The 19,881-nt window shown below is 46.0% G+C and overlaps 1 long non-coding RNA gene and 4 other non-coding genes across 5 annotated transcripts; all 5 read right to left on the bottom strand.

Moving 5' to 3' along the window:
- Nucleotides 1-267: 267 nt before the first annotated feature.
- On the bottom strand, nt 268-385 carry LOC122385855. The gene has a single exon (XR_006257282.1). It is a non-coding gene; the product is annotated as a U5 spliceosomal RNA (small nuclear RNA).
- Nucleotides 386-1,418: 1,033 nt separating this feature from the next.
- LOC122385860 lies at nt 1,419-1,585 on the bottom strand. The gene has a single exon (XR_006257287.1). It is a non-coding gene; the product is annotated as a U1 spliceosomal RNA (small nuclear RNA).
- A 14,668-nt stretch (nt 1,586-16,253) lies between these two features.
- On the bottom strand, nt 16,254-17,841 carry LOC122385832. Its single transcript, XR_006257270.1, has 2 exons — nt 17,182-17,841; nt 16,254-16,563 (listed from the first exon to the last, which is right to left on the bottom strand). It is a non-coding gene; the product is annotated as an uncharacterized LOC122385832 (long non-coding RNA).
- A 143-nt stretch (nt 17,842-17,984) lies between these two features.
- LOC122385856 lies at nt 17,985-18,102 on the bottom strand. Its single transcript, XR_006257283.1, has one exon. It is a non-coding gene; the product is annotated as a U5 spliceosomal RNA (small nuclear RNA).
- A 1,053-nt stretch (nt 18,103-19,155) lies between these two features.
- Nucleotides 19,156-19,322, bottom strand: LOC122385859. The gene has a single exon (XR_006257286.1). It is a non-coding gene; the product is annotated as a U1 spliceosomal RNA (small nuclear RNA).
- Between the last annotated feature and the right edge of the window lie 559 nt (nt 19,323-19,881).

Below are 19,881 nucleotides of genomic sequence, written 5' to 3'. Positions count from 1 at the left end.
ATCAGTGATGTATCAACGATGTCATCGACGCAACGGGGTGCGTTTCATCAGCCTGGCCCCAGCTCCAACGTGTAGTATGTGGAGTACCCGAGACGGGGTTTCAACAGCAAATAAAAATATAAATTATCAATTATCCCACTCGACAATCCTCTATCCCACCGTAAGTGACTAACCTGCCACCGTCAACATCTACTAATAGCAATTTAGGAATGCGAGTGACGACTTCGCCACCCCTAACCCATCCCCATCAACATCATTCGTTTAAGTAGGCCACCATTGTGGTGGCCGTAAGAAATTCGGCGAAAACTCATTTGAGTGTTCCCCTCCACGGAAATCTTTAGTAAAAGGCGAAAGATTTGTACGTTTTGAAGGGAAACCAGAGATACGTTCGGGGGCGAATTTTCAGCAGGTATCATGTACTGGTTAGGTCCTCATTGTTAGTTTCAGCTCGATTGTGGCCAGTACAGCTGAATCTGTATTGTCCTTAGCAAGAAGTACACGATCATATCCTCAAATGAAGCAATCTCCTTCCACAAATTAAATAGCTGAGAAAACCTTTCACTTGTCTACTCAGTAACCACCATATCTCCCCGAAATTAAGGCCCCATCGATTTACCCCATCTAACGAGTGTAGTTGAAACCACAGCTTACTCAACCTGCCGCTCACCAAGCCATCCACTCGGTATCCGCAGGCGTGGCTACGAAGGTGGTGATAGGAATTAGGAGCATCCTGCATCCCTCTCCTCGTCTCTTCATGATAATCTGAAATATATCATGAACTGTTAAGTCAACGTAATTCACTTGGAAAAACAATGCCCTGTCTTACCCTTCAACCATACTGACCTCCCCTGTACCGTCCCTGGCGTCGCCCCTGCGCGCTGTGACGGACCGCCGCCGACAGTGGCGCCTGCGGAGGGAGCGGCCCTGGCAGTCGGCCGGCGGTCACCTGCGCCGCCGGGCCGTGGAAGGTCGGGGTACGGTATCTCGGCGGAGCGGGACTGGGGCGGCTTGCGTCTGCTGAACGCTGGGTGTGCTGATGAGTACGAAGACGCTAGTTAACAAACACAGTAGGTCTTGAAAGCATGTACAGACATCTCGGGCAAGACATGCAAAGCATATCCCCAACGTAGGTGACTTGGGACACACCCGCGAATGCCAGTTCCACCAGTAAGTGTTGGGTAGTCTTGAAAGTACGGTCGTGAGATAGAATAACTTATCGCTCTATAATTTGGTACTATTCGAGTACTCTTGCAATACGTACGAAACGAATACGAAAACACACCTTTCGGAATCTCGCGGAGGTCGCTTACGTACGTATACATTGGCCCACATAATGCATAAATCTACTGGTTTGAGCGCTTCATCGTTACCACTCATTTATCCTGATCGTTTACACTTAACCATTTCAAGGTATTAGAAAGGGTTGGAGCGCGAACGCAACCTACCCCGCTAACAAAAATTGTACTCCCGAGTTATCCACATTTGGGATAATCCAAGGGGTCAACCCAACCGAAGTGCAATGGAAGGGCCTCGCCCTGGGGGAGCCGCCTTCATGATCACGGTATCCCCTGAGCCAGGTAAGTATGAATTTCGCCGCCGAATTTTCCGTATATATCCCGTAGTGACTGAGGAGTACCTTTTTCCAAGTAGAAGTTTATTGGATAGCCTTAACCCTCGCCGGACCTATTGGTTTTCTACATACGCGCCGGCCGAGGGGGGGCGGGTACGACCCCCCCCCCTCGCCGTTTCGCCCCTGGTGGAGCTAGCGCGTCGCGGAAAAAACGAGCGTGTGCGCCGTTACGAGACGCAGAGATTGGTACCCGATTTTAAGGTCCTAGGTCAACCGGTGACCTCTGAGGTCAGGTCAAGTGCCCCAGGGTACGGTTCAGTTTTTGGTGAATAACTTCGCAAAAAAACGGCCGCAGAGCGCCGATTTTGGCAGCATCGTGTTCGCCTCGCTCAGGCGCGTCGAATGATATACTTTTTGTCCGGGTCAGGTCAACTTGGGGTGTTGACCTCAGGCCAAGGTCAGGTCAGCACCCACAGGTCACGAAGTTGGTCGAAAGAGGTCATGTCGCATATCATTCGATTCGGCAGGCCTTCCTGAGTCCATTGGTGCCTTTCCCGACTCGCTAGCTCAATTTGATCAAGAGTTATTGACGAAAAACTAATATGACCTTGATGACGTCATAAATGACGTCACGCAAGGTCAACATTGCAAAAGTGACACATCTAACCTTGCAAGGAGTGCATCAAATCACGATTCTGTGTGCTTGAGATAGTTGGAGATCGTTCCCGGCGCCAGAATAGCAGTTTTCATTTTTCCCCATTGACTTATAATGGTGAGGTCACGAAAATGACCTGACCTCATATGACCTTTAGGAAAAATCCGAGATATACAAGTTGTGGGACTCATAATGGATACTAGATCCTGCAAGTTTCATTTCCCTGTGACATCTCCTCTGGCAGTGAGGGCGTTGCGAAGTTGCGACATCTGAAGACCGTGCAGAGGTTCACTTATGACGTCATAGGTCAGTGACCTGACCTGACCCAAAAATGCGGTTGGTGTCAAAAGATGCGGCTTGGATCAAAGGTCAGGTATGCCAAGTTTCAGCTCTCTATCGCCAGCGTGTTCGGAGCTATCGCGAAAAAAACCCTATGGGGGGGCGGCACCCGCCCCCCCCCCCTCGGCCGGCGAGGGTTAAGCTGATACAAAGCGTTATCAGCGCATTTTGCATTTACAAATTTATCAAGTATTGATCCCCATGAAATTATTGTTAACTTACATCCTATCAAAAACGTGTTGGCATATTTTCTAAAAACTCAGCATAGAATTTTGTGCTGCACAACTCTGCCCTCTATGAGCCGTATATGAAGTTAAGCTTCAGAGTGTAAGCCTGGGACCAACAGGCCAAGAAACCCATGATCATCACAACACAAGTCCACAGGTCCAATTAATTAGTCAGGATACTCCAAGATTATAAGAGTAGTTTTCTTATCTAAAAACCTTTTTGTCAACAACAAACATAAACAACTGAACATGGGTCAAAGGGCATGACTTAGGTAGATTGACCAGCAGCGACTTCTAGCGGGCTACACCAATGCCATCTACAGGACGTCGGCGGGATATCTATTTACAGGGGGCTAGGGGGCTACAACACCGCCACCTATCGGTGGTTGGTGGAGTTGGCCGCCCATCCAGCACCATGATTTCATGGGACTTCTCTTTTGAGGTATGGTATGGACGGGTTACGGACAAAAGTACGTATCGCTAAAGTACGTAGGACAAAAGTGCGTAAGCAAAAGTACGTAGGACTAAAGTACGTATCGCAGAAGTACGTACAGTATAAAGTACGTATGGACAAAAGTACGTCAGGGACAAAAGTACGTATCGCAGAAGTACGTACAGTATAAAGTACGTATGGACAAAAGTACGTCAGGGACAAAAGTACGTATCGCAGAAGTACGTACAGTATAAAGTACGTATGGACAAAAGTACGTCGGGGACAAAAGTACGTATAGCTAATGTACGTACGGTAAAAAGTACGTATGGACAAAAGTACGTCAGGGACAAAAGTACGTATCGCAGAAGTACGTAGGGTATAAAGTACGCATGGACAAAAGTACGTCACGGACAAAAGTACGTATAGCTAATGTACGTAGGGTAAAAAGTACGTATGGACAAAAGTACGTCACGGACAAAAGTACGTATGGCAGAAGTACGTATAGGGTATAAAGTACGTAAACGTATGGACAAAAGTAGGGGAGAGTGGGGTAAGATGCCCAGGGTTTTACAATCTCATATATTTTTAGAAAATGACGAACGGAAAGCAAAAACATAGAGTTTCAACGGAAGCCGACATCATTTTTCTCCAAAAAAAATAACACACTTTCGTGCCTGAAATATGATTGCTTTTATGATATTGAGCATTTTCCTGAAGATGTGAAAGGGGGCATCTTACCCCACAGGGTGGGAAAGACGCCCCTGGCGTTGGGGAAGATGCCCCCCTGCACTATAAGTGACATAAATGGGCACGTAAATCGCCTGAACGAATCAGTAGTCCCTTTGAGCCTGCAATAGACACTAAACGTCATCGTAAGGGCCCTCAAAAGTAGTGGTAAGGGGCTTCAGAGGTCATCGTCAGGGCCATCATAGTTCAGCGCGGCCAAACAAGCCTCCGTGGTTGCGTTCGGAGACCGCTGTGGGGCCCTTACAGGTCTTCATGATGCTTGAGGGCCCTCGAGCCCATCGTGGGGACCTCAGATGCCAGCGCGGCCCGTGGAGCCAACGTGGGAGCCCGCAAAGGATGTCGTGAGGGGCCTTGGAGCCAATAATGGGGCCCACAGAGGCCGTCGGGACTGTGAGGGCTCTCAGAGTCCGATGCCGCCCAAAAAGTCGCTGTGTGGGCCGAGAGACCGGCATGGGGAGCACCCGACCGTACTGGACTCTCAATAGTCCCAGATCGGCTTTTGTCTCTCGTCACAAGTATGTAATAAATGATTTGACTGGTTCCTTGAAGGCCAGCCTACGGATTTAGGGGGGCGGATTTCCCCATCAGGGCAGGGGGCATCTTACCCCAAGGTACCGAATTAACATTAAATCAGTACAATTTGTTAGCCATAAAACTATACCCTGAAACAAACTGTTTGGGACACAGTACACGCATGTTAATGTATCACGACCATAGCAAGAGACATAAAAATTATTTACCTTCTTTGATATTTACAATGTTTTGACACCAAAATATTTTTCGAAAGAAGCAAATAAAAAACATGCAATCACCAGCCAGCCGTTGCCCAACTGAGCTTCGCAAATTTTTGTGCAGTTAACAAGGCAGTCTTTCACTTCACGCTAAGAACATTAATTTCCAGGTTCGATTCTTTATTTCGCCGCTAGAGGGGGTAGGGCGTCTTTCCCACCCTGGGCATCTTACCCCACTCTCCCCTACGTCACGTACAAAAGTACATATAGCAAATGTGCGTAGGGTATAAAGTAGGGTAAAGACGCAAGTTAAAGACCTTGGGCAAGACGCCCCAGATAATTTATTTTGCTACATAGGCCTACCTAAATTTTGTCCTACATCACCTGGAAGGCCAAATTTGTGCTCAATGTGTTCTTTAGACATTTTAGGTACTTTAAATTCCACCACTCAAATTCATTCACTTATGATCGGACTTCTAGCTAGGAAATGATTTGTGAAGCAACTGCAAATGGGGCATTTTGCCCCAGCCCCAGGGCAAAACGCCCCACGGCCTGAGGCAAGAAGCCCCATACTCTAGAGTCTAGCTTAAAGATTAAACATGGTAGTTGGCTAAATCTTATATGAGAGGTCCGTTAGACCACTGGAGGCAGGGCACTGAAGTTAGCACCTTCCATCCTATCAGGTGTTCAGCTATATGACACTATTGTATGAGCAGGTTTTTCACGTGCCTCATAAGACCAAATAATATATTATTGCAATGCAAATCAGTTAACAATACACCTCCTTTGCCATACAGTTGCTGAGAAAAATACATATAAATGCATAGAAACTTGCTGTTCGCCAGCTACCGAACAATTAGGAAGTGGGCAGTCCGAACAACACATGAGGTAAAACGCCCCATGGGTCTTTTTGCCCCGCGACGTACTGGGGCGTTTTACCCCATCACGTATAGCTCGGTCAGCGAACAACGCCTTGCGCTCTAGCAAGACATAATTTAACACGAACCAACCTGGCATTATAAGCGTTAGACTGTAGTTGTTCAAAATACATAAAAGTCCTTAACCTGATGTGGACTACAAAAGAACGCGATGATGCATAATCAGATGACCAAACATAAAAATCACTAAAAAAAACACATTTTTGGCTATATGTCCCTAGAGAGTTTTCACAATTTCTTTCCAGTCTGCTCAGCTCATATAATGATCATATAGTGCACGTTTAACAGAAGAGAGGATCTTTCCCCAGAACCCTGTCAGTTCCGAGAAACATCGATGAGGCCGTGGCGTTTTACCTCGGCGGGGCGACTTGCCCCGGTCTACCCTACGTGTGGACCAAAGTACATCACGGACAAAAGTACGCATAGCAAATGTACGTAGGGTATAAAGTATCGTATCCCACCCATGGGGTGAGTTGATCAATGTGTAATACCTTTCTTATTCTTTATTTAATGAGCATTTGGTACAAGGCATAGCAAAATTTCTCGATGAGTAAATGGGCAAAAGGGACAAAGCTATATTATTTGGTATATGAATTTATCATGAGTTCCCTGTAGTATGGCAACAGGGCAGCAATAAAGAAAAAGTGGCTCAACTTACACTGCTATACCCCACTTCTAGCATACGTACTTATACACTACGTACTTTGGCATACGAACCGTACGTACTTTTGACATACGTACCTTTTACATTACGTACTTTTGCATACGAACTTTTGCGTACGTACTTTTGGCATACGTACTTTATACATTACGTACTTTTGCAAACGTACTTTTGCGCACGAACATTTGCGTACGTACTTTTGGCATACGCACTTTATACACTACGTACTTTTGCATACGAACTTTTGCGTACGAACATTTGCGTACGTACTTTTGGCATCCGTACTTTTTACACTACGTACTTTTGCATACGTACTTTTGCGTACGAACATCTGCGTACGTACTTTTGGCATACGTACTTTATGCACTACGTACTTTTTCATACGTACTTTTGCGTACGAACATTTGCGTACGTACTTTTGACATACGTACTTTAAGCACTACGTACTTTTGCATACGTACTTTTGCGTACGAACATTTGCGTACGTACTTTTGGCATACGAACTTTAGCGCCTACGTATATTTGCGTACGAACATTTGCATACGTACTTTTGTCCTACGTACTTTAGCGATACGTACTTTAGTCCTAAAATCGGTATGGACATGGTAGTTGTGTAAGCCTCGTCGACCTCGATCCTTTCCTTATCAGTTCGGCAGCGTAGGAACATCTTGAAAGTACTGTGGAGTCGCACGGTCCTTAGACCGCATGGCAGGGGCGTAGGATCCTATACAGTTGGGGGGGCTTCAGCCCCCCCAACTGGCTGGTCAGCCCCCCCAACTTGCCAGTCAGCCCCCCCAACATTTTAAAATATGGACAAATCAAAGAAAGCTCAACTTGGCAAGGTTAAATGGTACTATTTTGGGGAGTAGTAAAGCAGGCGTCACACTTCTTTCAGCAACCAAGGAGAGACGCTGTAGGTTAGACTGTAGGTTGTAGGCTTTAGGTTTTAGGTGGCAGGTTTTAGGTTGTAGGTTGCAGGTTTTTGGTTGTAGGTTGTAAGTGAAGTTAGGCCAGGTTTGGTTAGGTTTGGTTTGGTTTGGTCCGATTAGAAAGCATCTCTGGAGTCTGGGTCTGGGGTTGTACGCACAGGTCAATACGAGATCGTGACTGTAATTACACCAACCGTGTCAAATTGGTTCGGAATTCATATGTGTACTGTGGAGTGTGAAGGAACTCCGGCTTGTACTACCATACAAAAAAAGTTGTAAAATGTGTGATTTGGAGCTTTGTTTTGACAATTACTCTTGTAAATTTTCTCAGCGCTCCGCGCCTCCGATTCTTACACCAATCAATAAGAAAGATCGTGACTGTAATAACACCAACAATGTCAAATTGAATCAAAATTCATATGTGTAAGCTGTTAAGGAACTCCGGCTTGTACTAGCATGCTAAAAGGGTCATAGAATTTGTGTTTTAGAGCTGTGTTTTGACAAATGTTTTTTTTTTGCAAATTTTCGCCGCGCTTCGCGCCGCCGATTCATTAACAGTTATTAATAAGAGAGATCGCTACCTAAGCTTCTAATGCATTAGGCTAAAAGTGCGGTAACAATATCAATTTCTGGGTTTTTAAGTCGGTCGATACGTCCCCCCCCCCCCCCCCCCCCAGTGAGAAATCCGTGGCGACGCACTTGTATAGGTGAATTTAACTAAAACTACTGAGCCGAGTGACTTATAACGATAAAGCTTCATCTTAGAAACGACGAAGACAAAATGCCTTTTGATCTCGACATACTCGCTCCCCCTCCCCCGGTGGCCGGTCGTCAGAATTCATCCATCAGACCCGGCATGTCGGCCGACCTGTAACCCCCCCCCCTCACAAAAAACGTTCGCCTAGATGCTCCCTTCAGAGAAGAGGCCTCCCGTGATCCTCCGCCCCCTGGCCAAATTCTAGGTACGTGCCTGCAATTGTTTCTTGCATTTTGGGAGTATTCGTGTGGCTACACGACCTACAACTTTAAAAATAAAATTATGTTTCCAATGATATGCAGAATACTGGAGTTTTGCGAAATACTACAACAGAAATTGTTAGCTGTGACGGTCCTGCAGCTTTACCGATCACGATCGCCTATCTTTGTCGATACCGCTATCGTGGCCCTAGAAGTAGTCGAGGTGGTCCCTGAAACAGCAAAAAGGGAGGCATTAAACAGTCTACAATCTTTACGTACACAAAAACTTGACTCTTCCGAAATGAAGTGGGTGATTGGTGAAAAATGAGTAGGCCTAGATTTTAGGAAAGTGAGGGTCCCTCTAAGGAGCCCCTTAAACAGTTTGCCAAACTAGGGGATAGGAATCTGAATACTGAATCAATCAATAAATTGAATCTCTCATCAGCCTTAACCCGCGCCCCGTTGGGGTCTGCCGAGCAACGCGCCCTGCTGGGGGGCAATTTGGCCCCCTCCCCCTAAGATCTCGAGAACCACGCAACCTAGCGAAAAGCAGCAAACGGCTTTGGATAGCCCCAACAGGGAACTACCTTGTGACCCAATTTCATTGACCTAGGTCAAACCGATGACGTCACAGGTCAGGTCAAATGTCGAATTTTCACCGTTTACAGGCATTTCAAGAAATGCGTTGTAAAATCGAGTAAAGTGCATTTCATTGAAAATCATCGATGGGGTATTGTTTGTCAAACACATATTATGCTATTTAATGTCACTGATACCAGGTCAGGTCACAGAGGTCAGGTCACTGAGGGTCACCATATGAAAATATCATGTTATGCATGTTTTATGGTCCATTTTATATGCCAAATGCGATTTTGTGGGTCAGGCAGCCTTTGGGGTCAGTTTAGATTATGTTCTGGTCAAGGTCAGGTCAAGGTCAGGTCAAGGTCAGGTCAACTTTCAAAGTTAATATTTTTGCATAAAAAGGGTATCTATTCAATGCAGCTCGTCACGGGGAGTTCAATGGTGGTCTTTGTTTTGCGCTACGTGCTCTAGAATTGCCAAAAAGTGAGTTCAAAAATTTGAGGTCATCAATTTTGAACAGTTTTTCGGTATAACTTGGCCAAAAAAGAGGTATCGATCTAAAATTGGTATGTAGATAGAAGAGCGCAGGGAATATCACATATATTCCGGTTTGTCGATAGGCGTTATCACAAGTTTATTCGCGGCCATTGGGGCGACGTAAGAAAAGAAGAAAACAACTGGCCCCAAGAACTTTAAATTATCAGTTAGCATGCGCCTTTTCCTTGATATGTAGAGAATTTACCATTAATTGTTAGAGAAAATTGCATTTAAAATGTTCCATTTATGCTTTTTTCATCGTTTGCACAGTATGTTCTTTTACTAAGCTAGAAACACTAATTAGAAATAGTTCCTGCATCATCAAGAACAATAGGGAAGGCTTGAAGTGAATACAATAATCTAAACGGTTTTGTAATCCATGTGAAGACACTTCTAAAATTGCCTGTAGAAATATTAAAGGCAAAAGTTCCACTTTTCACAAGACGGATGGCTATAAACCTATTCAACGTGTGACAACTCAGCCGGTATTTCGTCGCCTACAGCAAAGCTTTCCCTAGTGACCGATAGAGGCGCTGCTATCGATGTCCGCCCGCGCCGCCTAACGTTCGAAAGTCAAAAAAACTTTTGGGATTTTTTGCGTTTTTCTAAAAAATCAACTTTTTGAATTTTGGGGGTCGAAATTCCACAATTTTTAAAATCCGAGATAGCAGTTTTGTAGCGCAGTCTTTTTTCTACATGACCATATAATGAACTTTGAAATTGCTTAGTAACTGCAGCTTTTGTGAGCGTTTCAAGATTTCATGTTTTTTGCTCATTTTTGCTCGAACATGACCTCAGTTTGACCTCAATAACTCCTGACATAAGGTGACCTAAGACTTGAAATTTTGTGTGAAGGTGTCAAGTTGATGCCCGGTAAGGTACTAAAAATTTGGCGGCGCGTAGCGCCGCCGTTTTCTTGTTATTCAGGGAAAATCACAGGGGGGGGGGGGCAAATTGACCCCCCAGCGGGGCGAGGGTTAAGTATAAGAAGAGCATACATATACTGTTTTAGTGGGATCACTTTGCATTTGAAAAGAGCGGGAACATACACTGCATAAATGTGGACATGTGGTTGTAAAACGTTGAGCCGGAATATAAATAATATCTACGCCTTGTTTTATAAGCCTGAACTTGGATGCAGCGGGAGAGATTAAGTCATATCACTCAAGTCATAGACCCGCTTTTCACCACCACGGTCCACGCTCCCCCCCCCCCCCCCCCGGTCAACACCTTTTCCACTGCTGGTTCCCCTCCCCCCCCCCCCCCAGACAGCACCTTTCGTCGCCGCCCCCACCGGCGTCCGTGGCTCAGCCCCCCCAACCCATTTTGCGATCCTACACCCCTGCCGCATGGGCTCCCGCCTCCCGGAGAACTTATAGGGGTAGTTAAACCTACTGATGAGTAGTCCGCCACCATCACTTTGAGGGGTCACAGTTCACACCGTTCGGTGATTTTCCATCCTCAGGATGGTCAGACCCTTGTTCTTCATCACGCCTAGTTGGACTGTCCCTCCGTTGCGTCGTTTCCATCCTCAGGTTAGTGAAATCCTTCTCCTCCTGCACGCCTTCAACCGCCTGATCTGGGCTGAAAGGGGTCAGTGGGTAGCTCCTCAGGAGCAGAGCAGGCTCACGCGCGGCGAGTTAGACAGAAAGGGCTAATCCAACAAACAAAGAAAAACAAACAAATGTTGTCGGGTGCCACCATCACTTTGGGGGGAGCCACCAACAGTCTAAGGAATAGGAACAGGACCATCACTTTGAGGGGCGGCAACATTATTTTTCATTTTGAAGGGTCCAACAGACTCGCTAACGAGTGGCATTATCTTAACGCATAGGAGGCAAAAAGAGGGCAGTGCACAAGCTAGCCTTCGCCCTGGTGGGGGGGGGGGGCCATTTTGGCCCCCCCCCTGTGGTTTTTCAGCGATAACTCAGAAACCACTTGAGTTAGCGCCCTGAAACTTTGTATAGCTGTTTATTCAACATTTTTACATCATGTCCTTTTTTGGGGGGTTCGGGTCAGGTCAGGTCAGGTCACAAGGTCACCAAAACTGACACCACCTCTAAAAAAGTTCAAAGCTCTCTCAAAGGCACAGCTTTTATCCGATCGATGTAAAATTTACAGTACTTGAAGATGTCACCCAGCTCTACAAAATGGCTATCTCGGATTTTTTATAAATGTGACCTAAGGTCAGGTCAGGTCATCGCTGCTCCCCATTATAAGTCAATGGGAGAATCGAAAAGTAGTTGTTTTTCAGCTAAATCGGGCGTGATTGTTCCTATATTTCGTTATTGAAGTGTCTTGGGTCAGCAAATCACAGCCCATGTGAAACCATTTGCTTGTGACCTCGCTGAGGTCACGCTAGGTCATCTCCCTGGTCACCAGAGGTCACCAGCGGTTTTTCTGCACTTACTTGTTATTGAATAGAGATAGAGACTCCGTTCGACGTTTATCGTGTTTGTCTCGTCAATGCGGATCGAATGATATGCAGCATGACCTATTTCGGTAAGGTCATGACCTTGACCTGAGGTCAAATTTTCAAAATGACCTTTCGAGGTCAAACTATATATCATTCGACGCGTCTCGACGAGCCAAGCACGATGGTGCATGAATCGTTTCTCTATTTTCTCGTGAATGCATGCTATAGTTAAAAACATTTTCAACGAAATTTGCCAAGTTGACCTTGCATGACCTCTGTGGGCCAAACCGTTGAGCTGAGGTCAAATCTGACGAACCTTGGCGAAAGAGCTTGAAAAGAGCTATCGATTGCTTTTTTCCGCGGCTCTCTAGCTCTTCTAGTTTCCGAGCTACAGCGGAATATGTCCGGCAACACCGAAAACACTGAAATTTGACCTATGATGACCTCTAGCGACCTCAATATTGACCTTAGCGAAAAAATGACTGAAATACTTTCGAACGTACTTGTTATGGGCTTTCGTTTGCTTTTTTCCGCGTCTTCCTAGCCCTCTTCGTTTTCGAGTTAGACGGGGGGGTCATTTTGGCCCCCCCCCCCACCAGGGCGAAGGTGGCTCAGACCCACACCAGGGCGCGGGCTAGGAAAAAAATCCAATGGCAGCTTGGTTGGCTTACCTTTGGTGTCCTGGTGTCGCACAGCGCTCTTCTGCCCGGCAACCACTACACTGCTCCGGGCTCCCCGACTCTCTCCCGTCCCCCACTCTCCTTCCCGGACGCCCTCTGCCCAGCTCCGAACGCACCATGCCCCCGAGCCACCAATGGTAGGTACAGGGCAGACCGCGCGGGTCAATCCCTGAGGTTATGTAGCTGTGCTGGTCCGAATAACAGTCAATACTGAATTTAACTGCCTGGTTGGCGAACGCAAGAAGAGATAAATGCTGTAAACCAACAGCAAAATCATTGCATGAAGCCAATACAAGTATGAACGGATATCTTTTTCAATAAATGATATCCGGCAAATACAAGCTGGGGTCACTTAACAATACAAAAATAATTGCGCCGAGACTGAGACCGGACATGAAGGAGTGGACTACTCACGAGTTAAGATTGCTGCACCCGTGAGTGTGTTGATGACCGATCACTGGCCACCGAGCAACAAATGCACGCACAACGCACACCACCGACTCCACCCACGATACCATCCGACCTCCCTCAAGTCTGGATCACAACTAACGAACCGACGCCACCTCGCGGAGCTGCGGCCACTCGGTCCCGTGAGAACCTCCCCCGTCGCCCGCAGTCGCCGCCGGCCAAGCCCCGCCCCCTTGGAGACGGTCCACCGTCCGACCAATCAGCGCGCAGGAACGAGATGCGTCGCCGGCGGGAACTGACGGTCTGGAAATGCGCGCGGGTGGGAAAGCTCGAGCTTCTCACTTGAAAGGGAAGATTCGATTGCGTAAGTGCGCCAGCAGCTATAACGAGGGTTGATGTTGATCATGACTGATATAGTCCAGGACTGCGGAGTAAGAGTCGGAATCGGAGTAAAATTTTGAACAATTGAGTTGGAGTCAAAATTCATCGAGTACCTACGCATACCTGCCAGGGCTGCGGGTCGACAGCTCTTCCTCTGCACGGAGGCGGAGTCGATTTTTGGCAGCCTGGAGTCGGTGTCGAAATCACCGAAAATCTATCAATTTCGTAGTCCTGATTGAAACAACGTAAAAATAATAAAGTACCATCGACACTACCCGTTTCAAATGTTTTCAGATGACAGGAATGTCTAAGTCAGAAAATGTCTAAGTTACTAGCGTAACTACCTCCATCGCTCTACAAATCAATGTCGCCCGTCACTTGGTGTCACGGCAACTGTCACTTGCCACCGCCACGTGTCACTGCAGCTTTCACTTACGTCTCCCTGTTCCGCCCCTCCCCTCCAGACTTCTCGTATTCGCCTCCTCCCGCGCCGCCGACTCTGCCCGTCACGTGATCAGCGTGCGCGTCTCAGTTTTCATTCGGGGCGTGTGGAGGGTCTTGTAGCCGGCCGGTAGGCATTAGATCAGTGTCAGAAAAGTGGTTTGGGGATCTAAGTTCGCAGACTAAAATTTTGAAAAGGTCGCAGAACAAAGTTGGAACTCAACGGTTCCAAATTTTTAATGCAGCTACCGCATTATATCAGTTTCTTTTTAGCATAATGGGCAGACAATGTTGAAATGCAGCATATATCAAAGTGAAACACTTGTACATGACCAACAAGCAATGGTAATCATTAAGTAGGCATCTCACGAGATGCCAGATCTGTCTACAATAGCAAGGTAGGTTGTAGGTTTGTGGATGTAAGGAACCCTAAATCCTAGGCAGTGTCGCATCCTGGCATCCTAGGCAGGCAGTGTTTGTAGGTTGTAGGTTTGTAGATTGTAGGTTTGTAGGTTGTAGGTATTAGGCTTGTAGGTTGTAGGTTAGCAGGCAAGGTTAGATCAGGTTAGATTATGTTTCAAATCTGGCATCTCGTGAGACGCCTGCTTAATGAATACCCATGCAATCTCGTATCTACTTAATAAGCAGGTAGGCTACATTGCCATTGCTCAAGTATAATGATGTATACCTATATAAATATTAATACTCACATTTGCCTAATTTAAACAGGGGAAATCCAAGAACATATCATAACTAAATGCAAGAAAACAATCTGAACCCACCAGAAGGCTACTAGTGTGAAAGCAGCTACCCTTGAATATCAGTTTCTTAGCCTAGGTAGAAGTGAAGGTATAATCAAGAAGGAGAGAAGTTAAGACAAAACACATGGTTTATGTTAAGTATTACCATTACCTGAGCTTGTTACAAAAATTGACATGAACAATCCCACCTCAGATTCCTTGAACGAAGATGGTCGAAGTCGAATGAGTCTCAGACTCAGTATCTCAGCCTTTAAACAAAAATCGTATTGTTGAGTATGAAAAAAAACGAGAAAAATTGCACATGAACATTTAACTCTTAAATTACCCCACGAAATTATACTTCTTTACAATAACTCGCGCAAATCTCGAGACTAACCCGGCGCGTTCGCGTAAAAGCAAGCGTAAAAGCGCGCGAGACAGCGTTGTCTAGTCTGAGAATATATTTATTTTTTAGAAATGTATTTGTTGCTGGTTAAGTTCATTGCCGAATGACAAAAACGATTTTGATGTTCAATTTATTTTAATACAAAATTTAATGAATAATATGCAGCACAAAATAATGCCTTCGGTCGATTTATTACAAGTTAAGATATCTTACTGCCATGAGTTCGAGTAAAATAACAAAAAATCAATTTTTGTGTAATTCAGATGGGAAAAAGGCATCAAAAAGACAATAACTGTTTATTTTGTTCATTTTAATATTATTCACAAAGAATTTGCCATAAATTCGTCCAAGCTCTCTTATGCCGGCACCAAAAAGGTGATACCTCAAAAGACGCTGTCACTTATTATCCCCATACGCATTTTTTTGCTCATTTTTACGAAACAAAAACTATTCTATAACTTTTAGCAATTAATTTCCATTCTAGCAATACCTTGTTTTGCAATGAATGATGTCTAGGTGTCTTAAACGATCCAAGTGAAGCTGACCTTAGCAGGCCCGGAACGACCCCGCAGACTATCGCAAAATATGGGCAGCACACGTTATAAAATTGCTAAATTTTGACATTTTTGAAAAGAAAAATCTTTTTTACATCTACTGATATCATTTTTTCATACTTTACTGCAATTGGTAACTTTTACCAGGGGATAGTCTGCCACCACGGAAACACCAAATATAGTCTGCGAGAATCCAGAACAAGTTTGCGCCCGGTTGCATTATGAAGGGAGCCGGGTGGAGAGCGAACTTGTTGGTGCGGCGATGGCAGTGTTTTAGACGTCAAAAGGCCAAGACTCATGACTCGTCTCCTATATGACTCGCGTGTTATTTTTGTGATTTAGTACCTATATTGATGTAGGGCCTTGGTTTGATTTGTGTGAGAAGGTGATTTTAAAGGTAGGATTGGTTGTGCTGATATAGGTATTATGGGTAATATGCTTATCCAGTACCCATAATTTTCTGATAGTATTTACTACTCACTAGCTTGGTATATGTGTCATTTCTCAGAACAGTGTACATGTAAATTAATCAAGCTGAGCTTTTCAGGTTTATCTCACCTGACTACGTTAAGTTTGCATATCCATTTGGGGCATTGCCCATTTACTACTCACTAGCTTGGTAGTGTTGTTTTTCAGACCAGTGTACGTGTAAATTAATCGAGCTTTTCAGGTTTATCTCACCTGACTACGTTATTAACTTGAACTGCTGTTGCCTGTCAGCTAAGTTTTTTTTTTAAAGCATTCACTACTTTGTAGGCACTGCATGCTAATATGGATATGAAATCGAGCTTTTCAGGTTTATCTCACCTGATTACGTTAAGTCTGCATATCCATTGGGGCATTGCCCATTTCCAGCTCCTGCATGCTGTGTAGTCCTTCATTCATATCATACATGTTGAACCAGATGTTGAAAGAGTGACAATATTTTCAACATTTTTATTAAAAAATACAGGATTAATTGTTAATGCACGCACACACTGTGTGATCACCATTCACAGATCACCTGTTCATAACACATCACAGTTGATGGGCTTCAGGCTGCCAATCTAATACCAGTTATTGTGAGGGACAAGGTTACCAGTGAAAGTTTTGCCAACAGCTGTCAGCTGGTGAACTTAGAGTAGCAGGCGGTGCTGGTTCTTGGGAGTAGGTCAGTAGTTTGTACTGCATTCTATTCAGGAGTCCAGGTCTTCATTCAGTAGCCATGGAGACTGGAGAGAGATGACTAAATCTGCTGAAGAAGAAAAATCAGTCATAGTGGGCAGTCATTACTGGACTGTAATCGCCACGCCCCGCGTGGATTGTCCATGAAGGTAATACAATACAATACAATACAATACAATACAGGCAGTTCGGTTTTTGTTAAGTGACCCATTGTGAAATGCTCCATCAAGCCTGATAGTGCCTAAGTGCTGACATAGATGGGTAGAGGTACATTGTTACACAAAAATCATTGGCCATCTGTTTAGGGAACGTTTGCTCACAGAACAAAAATTGCTTTACTTTAGTCAAGATTTTTCGCAGAACAAATCTTCCGAGTTCAAGAAAACTTAGAAACGGGCCACTTTTCTGACACTGCATTAGATCAGACGATAGTGAACATAGGCGGCGGAACGGGGAGGGCACCGCGGCACCGTGCCCCCCTTTGACTTTGGCATTTTAACATTAGCCCTATGGGCGTTGCATGGAAAGAATGGGGCCAAAAGTCGGCAGTGCCCCCCCCCCCTTAATTGAAGGTGTTCCGCCGCTACTGATAGTTAACTGCAGTGACTGCGAACGGACCATAAATACCTCGCGTCGTACACTTTAAATGCAGTCAACACACTGATCGCAGTCTAGCACGACTTACGTGGCGACAACTACTGGCTCCCTGACAGCCTCCAAGGTCTCGTTCCAGCTCTTGGCGGCTCTATAACAGAAGTGCCGCCGCGCTCGCTCTGAGCGCACCCGTGGCAGCTGCAGGAGACCAGCATCCGTAGCCCGGGTACTTCGTCTTGACACCTCGCTACGCTGTGTCAGCAGCCGTTTCAGATGGTCAGGAGCCAGATGCGAGTGTGTCAGCCTGAAGACAGTGAGTGTCCCTTTCGAGCAATGGAGACTCACAGCTCAGCCACTCGAGTTGTGTCAGAAGCGGCGTGGCGTATGTCCGTCGTGAACATCCCGAAACGATCTTTGCGGCGTGATTTATAATTTTCTGAATTATATGTCTCCATGCATTCAGTATAAACATCTTCCTCAAACGGTGTGGCGAATGCGTCTTTGATCAGCCATAGGTGTCGGGCATACGGGAGAACACTCAGCATCACTCTTCAGCCGTACGAGTCGGGACGAAATCTTGGCATTCGCATAGATAATACCTGAAACAATATGAAACACACATCAGTGATGTACCCATCTACGATGTCATCGACGTCACGGGGTGCGTTTCGCCAGCCTGACCCCCAACTCCAACGTGTAGTGTGTAGAGTACCCGTGACGGGGTTTCAAGTTTCAACAACAAATACCAATATAAATCATCACTTATCACACCCGAAGATCCTCTACCCTACCAAGATAAAAACATGTCAACGTCTAAAGCTACTAGCGGCAATATATGAATAGAATGTTCACTTCCTCCCCTACCGCCACGATTCAAATCATTAGTGCATTAGTAGGCCACCATTGTGGTGGCCGTAAGAAATTCGGCGAATACTCATTTGAGTGTTCCCCTCCACGGAAATCTTTAGTAAAAGGCGAAAGATTTGTACGTTTTGAAGGGAAACCAGAGATACGTTCGGGGGCGAATTTTCAGCAGGTATCATGTACTGGTTAGGTCCTCATTGTTAGTTTCAGCTCGATTGTGGCCAGTACAGCTGAATCTGTATTGTCCTTAGCAAGAAGTGGACGATCATATCCTCAAATGAAGCAATCTCTTTCCACAAATTAAATAGCTAAGAAAACCTTTCACTTGTCTACTCAGTAACCACCATATCTCCCCGAAATTAAGGCCCCATCGATTTACCCCATTTAACGAGTGTAGTTGAAACCACAGCTTACTCAACCTGCCGCTCACCAAGCCATCCACTCGGTATCCGCAGGCGTGGCTACGAAGGTGGTGATAGGGGCATCCCTTTCCTCGTCTCTTCGTGATAATCTGAAATATATCATAAAACTGCAAAGTCAACGTATTTCAGTTGTAAAAAAACAATGCCCTGTCTTACCCTTCAACCATACTGACCTCCCCTGTACCGTCCCTGGCGTCGCCCCTGCGCGCTGTAGCGGACCGCCGCCGACAGAGGCGCCTGCGGAGGGAGCGGCACTGGCAGTCGGCCGGCGGTCACCGCACCGCCGGGCCGTGGAAGGTCGAGGTACGGTATCTCGGCGGAGCGGGACTGGGGCGGCTCGCGTCTGTTGAACGATGGGTGTGTTGATGAGTACGAAGAGTCGAAGACGCTAGTTAACAAACACAGTAGGTTTTGAAAGCATGTAGGTACGGACAGCTCGGCAAGTCACGTAAAGCAAATCCCCAACGTAGGTCCCCATCTAGTAGGTGTAGGTGACTTGGGACACCCCCGCAAAGGCCAGTTTCACCAGTAAGTGTTGGGTAGTCTTGAAAGTACGGTCGTGCGATAGAATAACTTATCGCTCTATAATTTGGTACTATTCGAGTACTCTTGCAATACGTACGAAACGAATACGAAAACACACACTTCGGAATCTCGCGGAGGTCGCTTACGCACGTATACATTGGCCCACATAATGCACAAATCTACTGGTTTGAGCGCAACATCGCTACCACTCCTTTATACTGATCGTTTACACTTGACCATTTCAATGTATTAGAAAGGGTTGGAGCGCGAACGCAACCTACCCCGCTAACAAAAATTGTACTCCCGAGTTATCCACATTTGGGATAATCGCAGGGGTCAACCCAACCGAAATGCAATGGAAGGGCCTCGCCCTGGGGGAACCGCCTTCATGATCACGGTATCCCCTGAGCCAGGTAAGTATGAATTTCGCCGTTTTTTGTTTTGTTGGGTTAGGCCCTTTCGGTCGACAAGACCATTGCAGAGCCGGAAGGATGATAGGAATTAGGGGGAGACATTGGTCTGGGCAGGCACCCTAGTGAGTCGCCGGGGCTGAGCCCGTCCGAAGACAGGCCACCCAGCCCCAAGGCACTCACTGCACCCGGCTACGGGATGCGCTCCCTCAGGAGCAGCGGTGCCGCTCCAAGGGAGCAGTCCGCATGAGATAAAGTTGCCTGTCCAGCCCGGAGGGGGGTTGCGGCGTGGAGGAGAAGGATTTCAGTATTCTGAGGTTAGAAGCACGGATAGGTGGTTTTCGCCGCCCAATTTTCCGTATATATCCCGTAGTGACTGAGGAGTACCTTTTTCCAAGTAGAAGTTTATTGGATAGCCTTAAGCTGATACAAAGCGTTATCAGCGCATTTTGCATTTACAAATTCATCAAGTATTGATCCCCATGAAATTAATGTTAACTTACATCCTATGAAAAACGTGTTGGCATATTTTCTAAAAACTCAGCATAGAATTTTGTGCTGCACAACTCT

This window comes from Amphibalanus amphitrite, unplaced genomic scaffold, assembly GCF_019059575.1.
Source record: "Amphibalanus amphitrite isolate SeventyFive unplaced genomic scaffold, NRLGWU_Aamphi_draft 000233F_arrow, whole genome shotgun sequence".
NCBI classification, from domain to species: Eukaryota; Metazoa; Arthropoda; class Thecostraca; order Balanomorpha; family Balanidae; genus Amphibalanus; species Amphibalanus amphitrite.
Note: the sequence above shows the minus strand (reverse complement) of the source record. Positions and strands in the feature narration are given on the sequence as shown.